At 45.1% G+C, this 19,643-nt stretch overlaps 1 pseudogene; it reads left to right on the top strand.

Moving 5' to 3' along the window:
• The first annotated feature begins 376 nt into the window (after positions 1-376).
• Positions 377-19,643, top strand: part of LOC148934283 (uncharacterized) — a 51,235-nt pseudogene continuing 31,968 nt past the window's right edge.

The following is a 19,643-nucleotide window of genomic DNA, read 5'->3' as shown; positions in this document are numbered from 1 at the left end:
TATTTCTCTAGGTGATATTAAAATTGAGCATGCCATGTGTGATCTAGGTGCATCGATAAATGTTTTACCTCTTTCAATATATAAAAAATTGGTGGGAGTGAGCATGGTAAACACGAAGGTGGTGATTCAGTTAGCCGATAGAACATGCATCTCTCCTGAGGGAGTGTTGGAAAATGTCATAGTTAGAGTGCATGATTTCCTGTACCCGGCAGATTTTCATGTGATAAAAATGAGTGATAATGAATCTGCTGAGTCTAGCGGGGTGCTGTTGGGAAGACCTTTCCTTCGCACCGCAAAGACTATTATTGATGTGTTTGATGGAACAATATGCCTAGACTATCATGGGGAGAAGTACACCTTCAGCATTGATGATGCGATGAAAAAACCACTCGATGTTGAGAATTTGCATGCTGTGGATGTGATTAACCCCCTGGTCCAGGAATATCTTGAGACTGAGTTAATGCAGGAACAGATTAACAATTCTGAGCTAAGCCAAGCTGTGGAGAAGGAGGTGACAGGATGGTGTGAAACCTTTTTTACTCGGAACATGACGGACGACCAAATCAATGAAGCGATCATGGCATTCTGCCAACAACCACTGTCATTCCAATCAGCAGGGTCAGTTCAAGGGAAGAGCCCAGACGAAGGAACAAGTCTAGAGGGAATAGCGACAAGAAGTATGGAGAAAAACCCCCTGCCTCAGGAAGCCGTCACACCAAAGAAAGAGTTGAAAACCTTACCTGAGAATCTCAAGTATGCGTACCTAGAGGAAGGGGAAAATTGTCCAGTGATAATCAACAGCCGCTTGACTGAGGAACAAGAGAGTACGTTGCTAGACGTAATTAGGAGGAACAAGAAGGCCATAGGATGGACACTTTCGGACCTAGTTGGCATCAGCCCCGATCTTTGCATGCACCACATCAGATTAGAGGAAGGGGCAAAGGCTCGACGTGATCCACAAAGGAAGCTGAATCCGAATATGAGGGAGGAGGTACTCAAGGAAGTTTTGAAACTATTGTCCCTGGGAATCATATACTCCATCCCTGATAGCGAGTGGGTCAGTCCGGTTCACATGGTACCTAAGAAATCAGGAATACAAGTGGTAGAAAATGACAAAAACGAGTTGGTGCCTACTCGACTGGTGACTGGATGGAGGATGTGCATTGACTACAGGAAACTGAATGAGGCCACCAAAAAGGATCATTTTCCTTTATCATTTATTGACCAGATGCTAGAGAGGTTGGCTGGCAAACAGTTTTTTTCTGTTTCCTTGACGGATACAGCGGTTATTTCCAGATTTACGTCAACCCAGAGGATCAGGAAAAGACCACATTCACATGCCCTTTTGGCACTTATGCCTACCGAAGGATGCCATTTGGTCTATGCAATGCACCGGGAACGTTTCAGCGTTGTATGATGAGTATTTTTTCGGATCTGCTGGAGGTATGTATCGAGATATTCATGGATGACTTCACCGTATACGGAGACTCGTTTGATACTTGTTTGGCCAGCCTTGACCTAGTGCTGCAAAGATGCCAAGAGAAGCACCTGGTTTTGAATTTCGAAAAGTGTCACTTCATGGTGACTGAGGGCATTGTCCTAGGTCATGTAGTTTCTGATAGAGGAATTCAAGTAGATAAGGCAAAGGTGGAAGTGATTTCAAAGCTACCTTACCCCACAAGTCAAAAAGAAATTAGAGGATTCCTGGGTCACGCAGGTTTTTATAGGAGGTTTATCAAGGACTTCGCAAAAATTGCGCAACCACTCACTCATTTGTTGCACAACGATGTGGAGTTCGTGTTTGATGAAGAATGCAAAAAGGCATTTCAGTTGCTCAAGGATAGAGTCGTGACCGCACCAATTATCAGGGCGCCAGACTGGAATTACCCTTTTGAGATAATGTGCGACGCGAGCGATTTCGCTGTGGGAGCCGTCCTAGGGCAGAAGATAGACGGAAAAAGTTATGTGATCTTCTACGCGTCCAAAACGCTGAATCAAGCTCAAAAAAATTACGATACCACGGAGAAGGAAATGTTGGCTGTTGTGTACTCATTTGAAAAATTCCGACCCTATCTACTTGGGTCAAGGGTTATTGTTTTCACGGATCATGCAGCAATAAAGTACTTACTGGCTAAGAAGGAGTCGAAACCAAGGTTGATCCGATGGGTATTGCTTCTGCAGGAGTTTGATTGGGAAGTAAGGGACAAAAGAGGAACGGAGAACAAAGTGGCCGATCACTTGAGTAGAATTCATCAAGGGGAAACAGAAGAGGCCATCCCTGATGCTTTCCCCGAAGAGCATTTGAACTGTCTGGATGAACTCCCTAGACCGATAAGCTGGGAAGCTGTGTTGGCATTAACCGGTCTTGGAGAATCTGATAAAGGAAAGCGCACACTTAACGCAGAACCATGGTTCGCCGATCTAGCAAATTATTTGGTCACGGGAGAAATGCCAAGCTCAGAAGAAGCTTCCCGAGCCCAGAGGATGAAGCTTAAAAGCGAAGCCAAATACTATTTTTGGGATGATCCGTACCTGTGGAAAATGTGTTCAGACCAAGTGATTAGGCGCTGCATTCCCGAATGGGAACAAAAGGACGTGCTAATTCATTGCCATACTTTGGCATGTGGAGGTCATTTCGGACCAAGGAAGACATCAAGGAAGGTCTTGGATAGTGGTTTTTACTGGCCAACATTGAATAAAGATGCTTTTGAATTTTTCCAGTGCTGCGAGAGATGCCAACAGACGGGGGGAATTTCTAGGAGGGATGAGATGCCTCAGGTCCCGGTGGTTGTTTGTGAAGTTTTTGATGTATGGGGAATGGACTTCATGGGACCATTTCCGTCATCTTGTGGGAATACTTACATATTGGTTGCAGTAGATTATGTGTCTAAGTGGATAGAAGCCAAGGCCACAACGACATGTGAATCAAAAGAAGTGGCAAAATTTCTGCAGACCAATATTTTCAACAGATATGGAGTTCCTAGAGCAATCGTTTCGGATCAAGGGACGCATTTCTGTAATCGCACCATCGAGGCTCTGATGAAGAAATACGGTATTCACCATAGAATATCCACCCCGTACCACCCTCAGTCTAACGGTCAAGCGGAGATATCTAATCGCGAGATCAAGGCGATATTGGAGAAAACGGTCAACCCGTCAAGGAAGGACTGGAGTAAGAGGCTCGGTGACGCATTATGGGCTTACAGGACTGCCTTTAAGACACCTATTGGAATGTCGCCTTATAGGCTTGTGTTTGGCAAGATGTGCCACTTGCCCGTGGGTATTGAGCACAAGGCGTACTGGGCAGTAAAAGAGTTGAACATGAAGCCTATGGCTTGCGAAGAAGAAAGGAAATTACAGTTACAAGAACTGGAGGAAATGAGGCTGGAGTCGTATGAGTCTGCCATGTGGTACAAAGAAAGAACGAAGCTATGGCATGATAGGAATCTCCGGGTCAAGGAACTCCATGTTGGACAGAAGGTGCTCCTTTTCCAATCCCGGCTCAAGCTGATGCCAGGAAAGTTGAAGTCTAAGTGGATTGGCCCATATACCATCGTTAGCTTCCGCGCAAACGGAGCAGTGGAAATCCAGGGAAGTGCCTCTAACTCTGTTCCTTTTCTTGTTAATGGTCATAGATTGAAAGTCTATAGGGATAATTCTAAGTTGTGCGTGGTGGAGGAAATGCCACTACGTGCACTCTCGGTTGTCGCCTAGTCAGGCAAGGAAGTATTCTCGATAAACTCCTGGGTCAAGGAAAATGTTTATGTTTTTACATACTGAACCAGGGGATTTCGAGAATACTCAAAGATAATTTGTAAATAGTTTAATTGCTTTCGGAAACCTTAAGAAAATCCAAACAAAGTAAAAATTTTAATCTCCCAAAAACATTTTCGAAGCACCAGACTCCAAGGGGAATCTATATCTTGTACTCTAATCTTGACCAAGGAGTTTGGCGTCTTCATTCTTTTCTTAGTGTAGGGTCACGGTCAGGGAAATCAATGAGGGAAGGAAAGCATGAAGGAAAAGATCAAGGAGGGAAAATAATAATTTGAAATTCAAATCACCGATATTTATGGAAGGTGTACGGGTACTGACGTCATGTCTGCAACCGCATCACCTTTTCAGTTAAAGGGGGCGAACCGTCGTTTCTCTCTCCACATACTCAACCTGAATTTGCTCTCCCTTCTCTCTACTGTCATTCTCTCTCTCTAAAAAAAATACAAACCCTAACCCAAAATCGACCAAATTCTTGTCTAATTTCAGATCTACAGCGATGGAATCAGCCAAGCCCACCGGAAGTTCGCAGCAAGCGGAGTACGACCCAACTTTGTTAGTCGAATTGACGCAAAAATTGGGGAGCGTCGAGAAGGCAAAAGAAGTATATGCCCTCTTTTCTGCTAATTTGATGACATCCGCGGCGGCCGCTCCACCAACGTCGATTCCAGAGGATTCGGCGGCCGAACCCTCAAGTTTTCAAGAAGAATTGCCTCAAGAAGAAGCGAGAGAGCCGAACTCTGAACCACAAAATGCAGAGACCGCTTCGCAGGAGGCGGGCGACGAAGAGGGTGGACCAACGAACGGCGGGAAGGTGGATGAAACAGAGTTGCATGGTGACGGAAACCCTAAATCTGAGGGTGATGACGGTGTGGAGGGGGGAACCCTTGCTGTGGCTAGTCCGGCTGAATTCAGAGTCTCAACCTCTGAAGCCATGGAAGAGGGGGCAATCCCGAGTGATGTAAGGGGGGAGGACCCCGTTTATATTGAGGGGACAACCCCGATGGTGGATGGTGAGGGGGAAACCCCTGAAAAACTTTTTGCAGACGCAGATCTGCAGATGGCTGAAGTACCAGAGGACGTGGATGGCTGAAGTACCCTGCGCGCCATATGTACACATGCCACCTTCTCGGCGCCTACCTCCTGTTGGTGCTGGCAGCGGAAGCGTGCGTTCATAATAAATCACATAATAATCAGATCTATTTAGCAGATTATTTAGACAAAATCTATTCGCGTAATTATCACATGTATCATGCTCATAACTTGAATTAATCATGCTTTAAGAATATTGAAAACCTAAAACATGCTTTTCTACGGAGCAGAAAAATACCTAATTAATTCTCCAAAGAATTGAAGATGGCTAGCTACTTCTCCACGTGATGCTTTGAGTACTAAACCACAAATCTTCTCTCTGGTTCCCGAACTGTACTCCAATATCAGTGTGGGCTGATCTTACTAGAATACTAGGACTTAAATAAAGAAGACAGAAGAAATCCTTTTTGGAATAGGAGAAGATTTCGAAAATCTCCTCAGCTTGGGAGAGGAATTTTCGAAAATTACAATAATGAGAAATTATTATTTTTCTGTCTCCTTTATTCTCCTATTTATATTAAGTTCCTTTTGGGCCCAGACAGGGATCTATGGAAGGTTTTGGATATGGGCTCATCCAATTTACTTTTTACTAATTAAATTGAACCCACAATTTAATATAAGTTATAATTGGAATATTACGAGCAGCCACTACAGAAGTAATATTGAACTCTCCCCATCCAAATCCGAAATTATAAGTAATCGGGGTTTCCGTTTATCTTTCATTTCCCGTGCTTAAGATTAATATGTCCATTAATTAATTAATGTCTGCTATTGACTTAATTAATTAACTTCTTATTAATTCCAAGAGTGGACTTAGCATGAAACACTTATTTATTATTCATAGAGTAATCATACTCCAACTAGCTAGGTTCCGAATAATAAAACCTCGTTTCGCGCTCCTCTTGAGGACATTATCAAACGAGACTCAGCTCGTGCACGATTCAATATAATAGCAATCCTAGCACCGCTAGATATCGATCACCACTGCCCAATATATCAGGATAATTGGGTTACGAAAAACCCGCACCATTTGATAAGTCAAAGCAGTGCATAATCAATACCGTATGCTCAATGCTAACCTACATTGATTAAGAAATAAATATTTATCAAGACCTCGCCTTTCAGTAGATAGCCTAAGGCAAGTCTTGCTGTTAGATCCGTTCAATGCTATACCACACCAATGTCATCTTATTTCAGTAAGGCTTAGAAATATGCGGACTGACATTGCAACCTTTCTCGATGGGTAGTCTAATTCCATCTAGGTTGTGAAATTCATATTTTTCTTTGTTTAGAACTGACCGTATTACCTTAAAGTGGACGACGCCCACAACCGGTCTACTGAAACAAAGACTTAGACTTTGTTAAGTTAACTTATACATTTAAACATGTATTAACATCCATTAAATGTAAAACATAACAACATTATGACAAAAATAATCTGTTTTATTCATTGGAAAATAAAATAAGAGTTTTACAGTATTCAATCACTCGAAACGTGATTTCTAGTATACAAACTCTAACACCTCCAACGGAATATTGATGTGAAAATCGCCAAATCCGCTACCCTGATAGTTATGTGCGACCCCCCGGAGGTTTTCAGTGTTGATTATTTTTTCAACAAGGGGTTGTTACAAACTCGAGGTGCTGAGTCCCTTTTCTACTCATTAGGAGATAAGGGGACTGCAGAGCCTGAGGAAGCCGAGGAGACCATGCCCAGTGAAGAGATTGAGGAGCTACGGAAGGAAGTCCAGGAAGTGAGAAAGGAGATGCAGTTGCTGAGGAAGGAGATGGTAAAGGAACTCGGCGGGATCAGGAAGGAATTGAACGGGAATCGGGAGGAAGCGAAGGTCCTGAGGGACAATGTGGAGGATTTGGCCGTGAAATGCGCCAAACAAAGTGAACGAGTGGCGGAGGCAGTGGAGCTCTCCATGAGGATGTTGAAGTGGATGCAGCAAACACTCCCCTTGACCCAGACGAAGGCAACTCCTGGGTCAAGCAGTGAGGTCAAGAAGCCCATCCAGAGCAGTCCCTCCGTCAAGTCACTCCAGCAGATGACCACTCCGACCGTTCCCAAGCAAGTTCCAGTCCCACCCAAATCAAAGCCCCAAGTGATGAAGTCGGTACCCACCCAGACAGGACAAGCAGAGGAAGAGCTGGATCAGCCAGCAAAGAAGAAGGTGAAAATGACCCGCCCCGGAATCCCACCACATTCTGGCTCCCGAGGGAGCCAGCCCCAGAAGTGAACACCACCCCATGACCAAGTAACATTTACTTTTTTCCTTTTACATTTTGTTTGTCTGTTTTCTGTTCTGTTTTCTTTTCTCCCACTTAGCCCGATGCTCGGTCTAAGTGTGAGAAGTTGTTTTGTTTTTTCTGTGTTGTTTTATCTTCTCCCACTTAGCCCGATGCTCGGTCTAAGTGTGAGAAGTTTTGTCTGCTTGTTTTGCATTGATCTCTCTATTTCCCCTTCACGACGACGGCTTGAGGCCAAGCTTGAGTGAAGTGGGAGGGGGAGAGGAGTCAATGCAATTTTGATATAGGAGTCGTTAGGTCTAGTTGTTTGAGTCGCATGAACCGGTGAATATAATATGGCAGGATTCCCTTAGTGAGAGTAACTGAAAATAGGAGGTATTCCAACTTAGAAGCTTTTTTCTTTAACAAGCCGAGCCAATCTGAGTGAAGCGAGAACGATAGAGAACGCCTTTACTTACTCAGTTGTGAAGCCCTACTTTAAAAGCGAGTTATAAGCCTTTAATAACTTCGATCTAACACATGTAAATGGGCTGCCACTGAATGCTGAAGGAGAAGAATTTAGGGAGGAGATAATAAAATAAATGATAATCTGGAGGGATAAGCTGGACGAAGTCCAGAGGAGGGAAATCAAGAAGTAAAATCAAGAAGTATAATTAAGGAGGTATAAGCTGGACGAAGTCCAAGAAATTAAGGAGGTATAAGCTGGACGAAGTCCAGGAAAGAAAAAAAAAAAAAAAAAAAAAAGGGGGAAGTTAGAAGGAGAAAATTCTCATAACCTGACGCTTCAGTGGTATGGCGATGACTTAAGAGAGAATTGGTCCTAACATCCCTGGTGAGGAATGAGTGATCGAGTGAATCCAACAATTGGGGAAGTAAAAGGCCATCTTGACGAACTGACAGATTGGCTAGGTAGAGGAAGGGGAAGGGCCTATTTGGAGGAGTGCAGCCTGTTGGATTGACCTTAATCTTGTGGGGACGGTTGCCTAAAAGTTGAAGTCAGTTCATGCATATTTGTTTATGTGTTTTCGTTTTATGTGTTTATGTGTTTTCATTTTAGTGTCTAAAAATTGTGCCAATTGTGTCTAGGTCTAGGAGTCTGTTTAGTGTCTGTAGAGTCGGTCAAGGGATAACCATGCTTTGAAATTCGCCTTATTCTTTTCTCTTGTCTTTATACTTGAGGACAAGTATGGTTTAAGTGTGAGCAGTTTGATAAGGCTAATTTCATGCATTGGTTATATAGTGAAAAGCATCACATTTCTGCTGGGTCTAACATGTTTGATTAAGCCAGGTGTGTGATAAAGCGCTAGATCCAGGAGATACTGGAGGAAACAGTCTAGCGAGGAACAGAGCAGAAATTGATCAAAACTGAAGGAAAAGAAGGCAAGAGGAAGGGAGTTAATAGCTGAGGGCAACAAGGTCTATCTATACCTCGCTGGGCCCCACCTCAACGCCTATAAATGGAGGAGTATGCAGCACGAAATAGAGGACGTTTTTGTTTTTTGCTCACTCTTAGCACACACACACACACTTGGAAATGGGAATTCGGGGTGGTTAAGGGGGTCGTTTTTGAGTTCAGTAGTTCCGACGTAACACCGTCCGCGTGAGGGCGAAGATACAATCATTTTAATTTCAGTTTGTTGTTTCTTGTTTCGAACTTCACTTTCGGGAGTCGAATCTGCTGTTGATGTTGCTTAATTTCCTATGCATTTCTGTTGGTTTCATTTCCTCTGTTTTGGAGTTGATTTATGTTGAGCTATTTTCTCTGTCGACATAGTGTTTGATCTGGGAGTTTGATTGTTGATCTGTATTTGTTGTTGTTGATCTGTGGAGAATCCAAATCTGTTGTTATGGAGCTGTTTTTGGTTGGAGTTTTGTGTCGGATGCTTGGATCCGGAGTGGATTTAGCATCCGAGTTTTGGATCTGAGCAGGGGAGATAGATTTGTGCATGAATTTCAAGTGTTATGCTCTGTTTCTGTTTGGCTTCGTCTAGTGGCGTAGATTTTTCTGTTATCTTTTCGTATGTCACCTGCCTGTTTTGAATCTGATTGTTTGTTTCCGAATCGCGTCCAATTAAATTTACCGAGTGTTCTTGCGAGTCCATCGGAGAAGATGAAGTCATTTTTCAGTTGATGCTTTAGTTAGTTATTCTGCAGCTTTTCTTTTCGTCCGTATTTACTTTTTCAGCTTTGGGTCCCACTTGCATTTTAAATTCCCTGGTCTAGGTAAATTAGTTACGAGTCTTTAGATCTAGTGATTGTCTAGTCGTAGTTTTCATGCAATATTCATTTCTGCCTAGATCTAGCTGTTAGCATAGCAGAGTTCATTTCCAAACCTAGTTTAATTTCCTCAACCCAAAAAATGCGTGGCAGCAGCCAAACCAAAAAAAAATAGTTTCCAGATCTCTATGCATAATCATTACGCATCCATCTCTGTGGGATCGATCCCTACTTCCCTGTGCTAAATTTTAGTATTCGTGGTTGAGGGTTTTGAAGGAGTGTTCTGTGTATCCAACGACCGAAATTCTCCAGTTCCGCGAGTTCCTAGACCCTGCGATCTAGTCGATTCGCTGGATCTAGGAGGCTTGATAATTTTACAAGCACTAGGAAGAGACAAAGCAAACAAACACACTGCACGCTTCAACTACCATATGATCAGCCGGACAACTCGCTGGATGTGGAGCAAGCAAATGCCGCAGGATACTACAATTCCAACGGCAATTGGATTCCGGAGAAACAAAGAGATACACCATGGAGAGACCACCAAAATTTCCGATGGGGAGATGGAAATCAGAATCAGAACCAAAATCAGGCTCCAAATCAACCCAACCCCCAACCTAACCAATATCCCTACCGCGGACCAACAAACCCTGACTACCAATCTAACTGGGTAGGAAGGAACCAGCATCCTCATAACCAAAACTCTCAAAACCAGAACCCGAACCCTACCTATGTGCCACCCCATCAGCGAAACTCTCTAAACCAAAATCAAACCCAAATTAACCCAGGGCCGCAACATAACACCCACCACCAGAGCCAAAGTCAGTACTAGCACAATCACGACCAGTATAACCCTCCTGCCCTGTATAACCTGTACCCACAAAACCAAAACCAACAAAGTTTCTCAGGCTACCAGTCAAATCCACCACCCCAGTATAACAATTACCAAGGACCGAACTAGTTCCATCACCCGAACAGGCCAAGGAGGTCAATGGAGGACATGATGGGAGAGATGCTTGCCTCGCAGCAAAGCATTAAAAATGACTTGCAGTCCTGTAATGAAACAATGCAAGGAATGCAAAGTGCCCAGAAGGAACATAGGGAAAATATGGATATGATGAACATGCAGTTGGCCCAGCTCGCTAACTCAGTGGGCGAAATGAAAGGGAACTCAGGGAAACTCCCATCTACAGTCCATGTACCTGAGAAGGCAAATGTGAGCAAGATTACACTGCGGTCCGGGACAGCCTATAATGGACCTCAGCTCAAGAACCCTATTGGGGAGTCTAATAGAGAAGGGGTGCTGAGCGACGTCATTCCAGCGGAAGAGCTCAAGAGGCCTCTGCCTCAGATGGAGGATCCGTTTTTTCTAAACGAGAAGCCTACCGTGGAGGGAAAGGAGGAAGAAACACAACCTGGGAATGAGCAACCGGAAGGAGTAATGCCCACATCGGAACCTCAAGCCCAGGAGGAGCCAAAGGGAATTCCACAAGGACTGACTGGAGAGGCTAAGGGAGAAAAACCGTTCCCATATCGGTTTGTGACGAAGAGGAAGAAAGAAAACCCGGTGGATTTCATGTCGATCTTTGGGAAGCTGGATGTCACTATACCATTCCTCCAAGCCGTGAGATTGCCCCCTCTGGGGAAGTTTATAAAGGAGTTCATAGCCGGGAAGGCCCAGGAAGATGGAAAGATCATGGTGGAGGGAATAGCGTCAGCCATTGTACAGGAGAAGCTACCACCCAAGAGAGCCGACCCAGGTATGTTTACCCTACCCATAACAATTGGAGATGTGAAAGTCGAGCATGCAATGTGTGATTTAGGAGCATCTATCAATGTTATGCCGTTATCCATTTATAATCGGTTAAAAGGGGTAAAATTGTCAAATACTAGGGTGTTAATCCAACTGGCTGATAGGTCATGTATCAATCCTGAGGGTGTGTTAGAAAATGTGTTGGTCAGGATACAGAACTTTACTTATCCCCCGGATTTTTATGTCATTAAAATGAGTGAACCAGAAGCTAGGGAGTCTAGCGGGATATTGTTAGGAAGACCATTTTTAAGAACGGCCAAGACAATTGTGGATATGGCCGAAGGGACAATATGCATTGACTTTAATGGTGAGAAATTTGTCTTTGACATCAATGAAGCCATGAAAAGACCAATAGATTCTAAAAATCTATGGTATGTTGATGTAATTGACCCCCTAGTCCAAGAATTTCTTGAGACCGAATTATTGCAGGAAAAGCTCCAAGCCTTGGATGTGTATGCCCAGGCTGATGTGGAAGCAGCCGCATGGTGTGATCTGATCAGTAGCCGAGGGTTGACTGACGAAGAGATCGAAGAAGCAATTATGGAATTCTGTCAGAAGTCAGAACTAGCAGGATCCGTAGGGGCCGTGGTACCGGCCAGTATGGAGGAAAAATCAGATGCTGAACAAGAACAAGAGGAGGATTCAAAGAGGAACCCTCTACCTACAGACACACTACCCCCGCAAGTGGAGTTGAAAAAGTTACCAGCAACACTTAAGTATGCCTACCTAGGGGAGGAAGACTCATTCCCCGTAATCATCAACAACGGGTTGACTGAAGAACAAGAGGCAAGACTACTGACCGTGCTGAGCAAAAACAAGAAGGCTATTGGATGGAGCCTTACGGACCTGGTAGGTATAAGCCCAGACGTCTGCATGCACCACATTAGGCTAGAGGATGGAGCCAAGGTGCATAGGGACTCTCAAAGAAAGGTGAACCCAAACATGCGAAAAGAGATACTGAAAGAAATCTTGAAGTTGCTCTCACTGGGCATTATATACTCGGTGCCAGACAGTGAATGGGTTAGTCCAATCCATATGGTCCCCAAGAAGTCAGGGATCCAGGTGATTAAGAATGAGAGGAATAAACTAGTGCCCACCAGACTAGTTACTGGGTGGCGAATGTGTATAGATTACCGAAAGCTGAACACTGCAACCAGGAAGGACCACTTTCCCCTGCCATTCATCGATCAAATGCTGGAGCGACTGACTGGGAGGAAGTACTTCTGCTTTTTGGATGGGTACAGTGGATACTTTCAAATTTATGTGAACCCGGAGGACCAGGATAAGACCACGTTCACGTGCCCGTTTGGAACCTATGCGTATAGGCGTATGCCATTTGGCCTATGCAACGCCCCCGGTACTTTCCAATGGTGCATGATGAGCATATTCTCGGACTTGATCGAAGATTGTATAGAGATTTTTATGGATGATTTCACTGTCTATGGAGACTCTTTCGACTCGTGCTTGCAACATTTGGATGTGGTGCTAGGAAGGTGTCAAGCAAAGAGTCTGGTCTTGAACTTTGAGAAATGCCACTTCATGGTTACAGAAGGAATTGTTCTAGGACACGTGGTGTCGGAGAAAGGGATCCAGGTGGATCAAGCTAAAGTGGATGTCATATCCAAACTACCCTTCCCTACTGATCAGAAGGGAATAAGAGGTTTCCTTGGCCATGCGGGATTTTATCGATGATTTATCAAGGATTTCGCCAAGATTGCCCAACCACTCACCAGGCTTCTCCAGAACGAGGTGGAATTCGTCTTCGATGAGTATTGCAAGGCTGCTTTCAACCTCCTTAAGAAAAAATTGATTTCTGCACCGATCATTCAGGCTCCTGACTGGGATCACCCCTTCGAGGTGATGTGCGATGCTAGTGACTATGCAGTGGGGGCCGTGCTGGGTCAGAAGATAGATGGGAAAAGGTACGTGATATTCTATGCATCAAAAACCCTGAATCAAGCCCAACGGAATTATGACACCACCGAGAAGGAGATGTTGGCGGTTGTCTATTCATTCGAGAAGTTCAGGCAGTACCTACTGGGATCCAGAGTCATCGTCTATACTGATCATGCGGCAATCAAGTATCTCATTGCGAAGAAGGAGTCAAAGCCCCGACTAATCAGATGGGTGCTGCTTTTACAAGAATTCGACTGGGAGGTAGAAGACAAGAAGGGAGTTGAGAACAAGGTAGCGGACCACTTGAGCAGAATAATACAAGAAGAGAACAGTGAAGATGTAAGGGATCGATTCCCGGAAGAGCATTTATGTGAAGTAATTTTCTCCGCAAGGAAGATCAATTGGGAAGAAGTGATGAGACTTATTGGTCAGGACGCAACGACCAAGGGTAAGGAGAAAGTGGGACAGGAACCCTGGTATGCGGACTTGGCAAACTACTTAGTAACAGGAGAACTGCCAATGGTGCCAAACGTAACAAAGGCTCAGAGGATGAAGATCAAGAGCGAAGCAAGGTATTATTTCTGGGATGATCCATACTTGTGGAAGGCAGGAGCAGACCAGGTCATTAGAAGATGTATTCCTGACTGGGAGCAACGGGATGTACTGACGCACTGCCACTCCTTGGCATGTGGAGGACATTTCGGGCCAAGAAAGACTGCCAGGAAGGTGCTAGATAGCGGATTCTACTGGCCAACCCTGAATAGAGATGCATACGAGTTCTGCAAGGGCTGTGACCGTTGCCAACTGACTGGTGGAATCTCCTCAAGAGATGAAATGCCGCAAGTTCCAGTAATAGTTTGTGAGGTGTTTGACATCTGGGGTATGGACTTCATGGGTCCTTTTCCCTCATCTTATGGGAACTCCTACATCTTAGTGGAAGTTGACTATGTGTCGAAATGGATAGAAGCCAAGGCCATAAGCACTTGTTAATCTAAAGAAGTCACCAAGTTCCTCAAGAGTCATATATTCAGCCGATTTGGGATACCAAGAGCAATCATCTCCGATCCAGGGACTCACTTCTGCAACCGAACGGTCGAGGCATTGATGAAGAAGTACGGAGTTCATCACCGCCTATCCAGTCCTTACCACCCCCAAGCCAACGGGCAGGCGGAGATCTCAAACAGGGAAATAAAGAGCATTTTAGAGAAGACAGTCAACCCCTCCAGAAAAGATTGGAGCATAAGGTTGGAAGATGCTCTGTGGGTATATCGGACAACATACAAAACTCCTATAGGGATGTCCCCCTATCGCATCGTCTTTGGGAAAATGTGTCACTTGCCAGTGGGAATTGAGCACCGAGCTTACTGGGCAGTACAACAGGTTAATGTGGATGTTAAGACCTGCGAAGAGGAAAGGAAGCTACAACTACAAGAGCTGGAAGAACTCAGATTGGAGTCGTTCGACTCAGCCATGTGGTATAAAGAGAAAACAAAGATGTGGCACGACAAAAATCTGAGAACCAAGAATCTCCAAGTTGGTCAGAAAGTACTACTCTTCCAGTCAAGACTGAAGCTGATGCCTGGGAAGCTCAAATCCAAATGGGCAGGACCTTATATTATCACTGCATTACGTGCTAATGGAGCGGTCGAGATTTCAGGGAGTATCCCTAACTCTGAACCTTTTGTCGTTAATGGACATAGATTAAAAATATATAGGGAAATGAAGAAGTGTGTGTAGTGGAAGAAATTCCACTACACTTTAAGAGCATCTAAATGACCAGTAGGAAAGGGATTTGAAGTTCCACCTGGTCAACGTCATATGTAATGTACTTACTGACCAGGTAAAACTTCAAATACCCTTAGTAATGATGTAAATATTGTAAATATTTGGTAATTTAATTTAAGTCAAGAAAGAAAAATAACAAAAAGATTTTTTTCGGATCTTAAATATTAATTCGGAGTTCGTACTGACCACGAGGATGCCACTTGGGTGAAACTCTGAATTATATTAAAGAGCCATTTATTTACTTTTTCTATTTCTAGCTAATTGAGAGGAGGGAGTTGAGTAAAGTTTGAATTTGGGCGTGTTGCAGCTTTGCAGGCAAGTGCAGAGGCTGGGAGGCGCGTGAGGCAAGGACGTGACAAGCAACATCCAATCGGCTGCCAGCAAGCACAACCGCCTCCCACACGAAGCATCTCAACCGAGCGACCGCCTACAACCGGTCAAAACCCTCAACTGCCCACCACCCTATAAAACACCCCACCGCCTACTCCCCTTCACTTTACAAACCCTCACCTGCACTCTCTCTCCCACAACCGCAACCTCCACTCCGAAAAACTACCACGCACTAAAGAAACCGCCGCAAACCACCACCGGTACAGCCATGGCAAAGAAGAAGGCAACCATCGACCGAGCATCTACCGCCAGCGGGGCCTCGTCTGAACCCCAGCCAGCAGCCGAATCGAGGCCGCCAAGCCCACAACGATCACAACCACCGCCGACGACACAAATTCTGGCGATGGTTCCTTTAGACGCACTGGCGGCGTTTCTAAGCCAACAGGACCCCAATAGAGACTGGACAGCAACCCTAGCCGGATTTGGCTTAACCGGAGGAGTGCCGGCGACATCAAACCCTACCCCAACCACAACCACAGAAAATCCACCCACCACCACCCCAAAAACCACAATTCCAATGTCCGAAAATATTTCCCCAACAATTGTTGCACAAGCAGAACCCTCCCACCCTTTTCCCATACACCAACGTCAGCCCTCTTTCCGCCTATCAAGATCCCAACTGGGGAGAAACAGAAGATAAGGAAGGTGGAGGGAGAGCAAGCGAGAGCAAGAAGGGTGAAGCAGAGGAGATTAGGGCAACTGAAGCAGAAATCGATGCAGCGGAGTAGGAGATAGATCTGAACGAAACGGCCAGGAGGCAAGGGTTAATGACGGGTGAAGAATTTCAAGCGGTTTTGGGCAAGGGGGATCGAATCGTGGTAAACCCTGAAGGGGTGGCTGAGGTACTGGACCTCGCATCCCAGGCAGTAGGGAAGGAGGAAGCAACAAAGAAAGCGGAAAGGTCGGAAGGGGTAGCCCACCAGTCAGTGGAGGAGAAGACAGACGAACAACTGAAAGGGGTCGAACAACTTGAAGAGGAGAGACAAGACCCAGAAACACATCAAGAGGAAGCCTCAGTAATGACTAAACCCAAACCAGTAAAGAGGAGGCTAGTGTTGAAAAACAACCCCAAGGCGGAAAAGCAGAAACCCCAAAGAGTGTCACAGAGATGTTTAGGAAAGTGGACGTCCAACAAGGCAGGAGCAAACACTGCAGCAGATGCAGTGGAGGTTTCGAGTGATGACGAGAAGATTACTCCTACAAAACCTGGGGAGGAGCCCTCGAATGCTAGCCAGGAGGACACCCAATTGGCAACAGGGACAGTATCAGCAACGCCGACTGACCAGGAGGAGAATACTGACAAGGTGGCTGAGGGTCTGGACCTCGCATCAGAGTCAGTAGGTCGGGAGGAGGCAGCAAGAAGTAATATTAGTGCCCGCATGGTGGCCGAGCCTACCGCCCAGGAGGACACTTCAACACAAGCCGACGAGGAAGCAGAGGCAATGGATGTCGAAGAGACTAAGTACATTCAAGAAAGGAAGAGGAAGGGGAAAGCCCCTGCCATAGTGATCAGAGAGCCAAAAGAGAAAGAAAGATCAAGTGACACAGACTATACTTCCAGCGAGGATTCTGACTCAGAGAGTGATATCTCTCTGGAAGGAGAAAACTATCACGAGCAGCAGCTCCCAGACAACCACTTTAAACTAGTCCACCCTCCGGTTGAAAGGATCGTGTACCGGCGGTGGAGGGTAACGCTCACTGATGAGCTTATGGAGGACATGAAGCACTTCGACACCCAAAAGCTTCAAGATGCATTTGACGACAAGGATGACAGTAGCAAGCAAGTCAAGTGCGGAAAGGTACTCCATATACCCTCTTTGGATGAGTTGTCTGTTCGTGAATCATTCCTGGCTAGTATGGAAGCATTGGGTTTTGAATGGCTGCTAGAGAATAGGGACCCAGAGATATCTGTGAGATTAGCGAAGGAGTTTTTCACCACATTTAGGTTCCAACTCACTATGGACCTAGACGAGGTGTCAATCTCCTTTAGGATATTCGGTGGAGAACTATCGATGAGTCTGATAGAGTGGACTATGCGATTGGGTATGTGTAGCCTGGAGGAGGCTATAGGTCCGGACTGGAGAAGCCGTGAGAGGGGGGTACCGAGGCGTCATATAGAATTTGAGCCCCAGGAAGCCTGGGAGGAGTTAACCCACCCCAATGCTGGCCAGTTCGCCTCAACAAAATCCAGATCCACCCACTTCAACAACTCCATGCTACGGTTGGTGCAGCTCTACTTAGGCTATAACCTACTGGGGCAGAGTAACTCCGCTGCAAGAACGTCCATGACCGAATTGTACTTGGTATGGTGCGCTAAGCATGGAAGGAAACTGCACCTAGGGTTTTGGACAGCCTACCAATGCCACCTGATAGCCACCTACCCAGCCAGAAACTTGTCGCTCTGCCACATACTAGGAGCCTTCGTACGCAACAACATCATCATAACAGAGGCAGAGGACCTGTCTCCAATGTACATGGTCGACGCCCTGGCCTATTTGATGTACCCTTCTTTGTCCGAACCAACTTGGTATACTACAGAGAAGGAGTACCCCAGTTCTATCCAATGGGAGAAGCCCCTGGGGGAAGGGCACAACAAGGCCAGGTGGTGCAAGCTGCCCCGATCGACCAAGCGCAGAGGCTGAGGCAAGAAAATCTGGAGCGGGCAGTGAATGAGCTGGCTGAGGAGAACAGACAATCGAGGGCAGAGATGGTGAAATTGACAGCCCTAATGGAGAGCGTACTAAAGGAGTTGGCAAGAGGAAAAGCAAGCAATGAAGCTGGACCAAGCGGACATGGAGGACAGGAAGCTAGAACCACCGGACCTGAGGAAGAGGAAGATGATGAGCAAGAGGAGGATGATGACAACCAAACCGGACCTACTGAAGAAGAACCAACGGACCCACCTGCACAGAACCCTGCCCCAAGAAGGAGAAGGAGGAACATCTGACCGAACCACCCCCAACTGACCAGTTAGTTTTCTTTTTAACTTTTTTAAGTCTTTCTTTTGTTTATGTTTTCGTACTTTTATTAAATAGGTAGATTTATGTGTTTTAATTGTATGCAAACCCCATTCATAACACTTAGCCTATTTAATAGTCTAAGTGTGAGAAGTAAAGGGTTGCTACTTTTGGTGCATATATGTTTAATTGTTTTTCTTTGTGTTTTGTCGTGAGCATGATACCTCACACTTAGCCTACTGCGTAGTCTAAGTGTGAGGAGTTATATGTTTTACTTCATGTTTGTAAATATATTGCTCTGTTTTGTTTATAGATCTAGGTATATATCTGGAACTCTCCCACTTAGCCTATTGCATAGTCTATGTGTGAGAAGTTTTTAGATATAATATGTGTTTGTTATAAATATGTGACTGTCATACTAGCCATTCCCAATTTTCACTTCACAGCCCGTATCTGGGGCAGACACTTGTGAAGTGAGAGGGGGGGGGGGGGCGCAAATGGCCAGTATGACATGTATATATGTGTTATTTGAGTCAGTGCATGTTAGTTTTTTTTTAGGTTTGTTTAGGTCTAGGAATTATGTGTTATGTTTTATGAATGGGCTTAAAACTCAACTGCCTCGAACTGACGGTGAGGGGAATTGAGGGAGATAAGGCATGCCGGAAAACAGAAACCACCCCCTCCAGTGTAGATGATGCAAGTATGAAGGAAAAACCCATCCCTTAGGCCAGACACGAAAGCCCTCTTAAAAGGTGAGTTAGAAACCCTAAAGTGGAACTACTTTCCACTAAATACTGAAAAAAAAAAGAAGAGAGGCTACCACATGATGTCTAGGGCAAGGTGACCGCGTGTAGCAAACCCCGAAGGCAATAGGAAACCCCCCCCCCCATAAAAAAAAAAAAAAAAAAAAAAAAAAAAAAAAAAAAACCCTACCCTTAGAACCCCATTTTCTAGCCTAACTTATACCCCGAAATAACCCATCAGCCACTGGAACTGTGTACGTGCAAGGCATGAGGTAAGGAAGCAACTGCCCAGGAGGACATACAAAATGAACCAGCTGAAGAAAAGAAAAACAAGAAAAAAGGAGAAAATCGATCTGAAGTTTCCAGATCCAAAAAAATAGAAGAAGGAATAAGGGTGGCAAAGCCACAAAAAGGAAAATTGAAGAAAATGGTCGCAGATACTTGACCACAAAAAGAGAAAGGAGGAAGAAGGAATAAGGGTGGCGAAGCCACAAAGAAGCTACTGACCAGTTGGAAGCCAATGTCAGAAATTGTCCAGCCGAAGAAGAAGCCCTAGCCAGAAGCCCGAATGCACACAGTTCTCCCTCATCAAATAAGTAGTTATTTTTGGACCTTAGAGCCTTAGGGACAAATACCCCAAACGCTACAAGCCACTAGCCCCATTACAAGCCTTAAAGACCTTCAGGAGCTGCATGTGAGATCTAAGTCCGAAACATCTGTGGT

The sequence above is a fragment of the Salvia hispanica genome, chromosome 1, assembly GCF_029641045.1.
Source record: "Salvia hispanica isolate PSC_SH4W2 chromosome 1, Shi_PSC_v1, whole genome shotgun sequence".
Taxonomy (NCBI): Eukaryota; Viridiplantae; Streptophyta; class Magnoliopsida; order Lamiales; family Lamiaceae; genus Salvia; species Salvia hispanica.
This window is presented reverse-complemented; position numbering and strand designations above follow the sequence as displayed.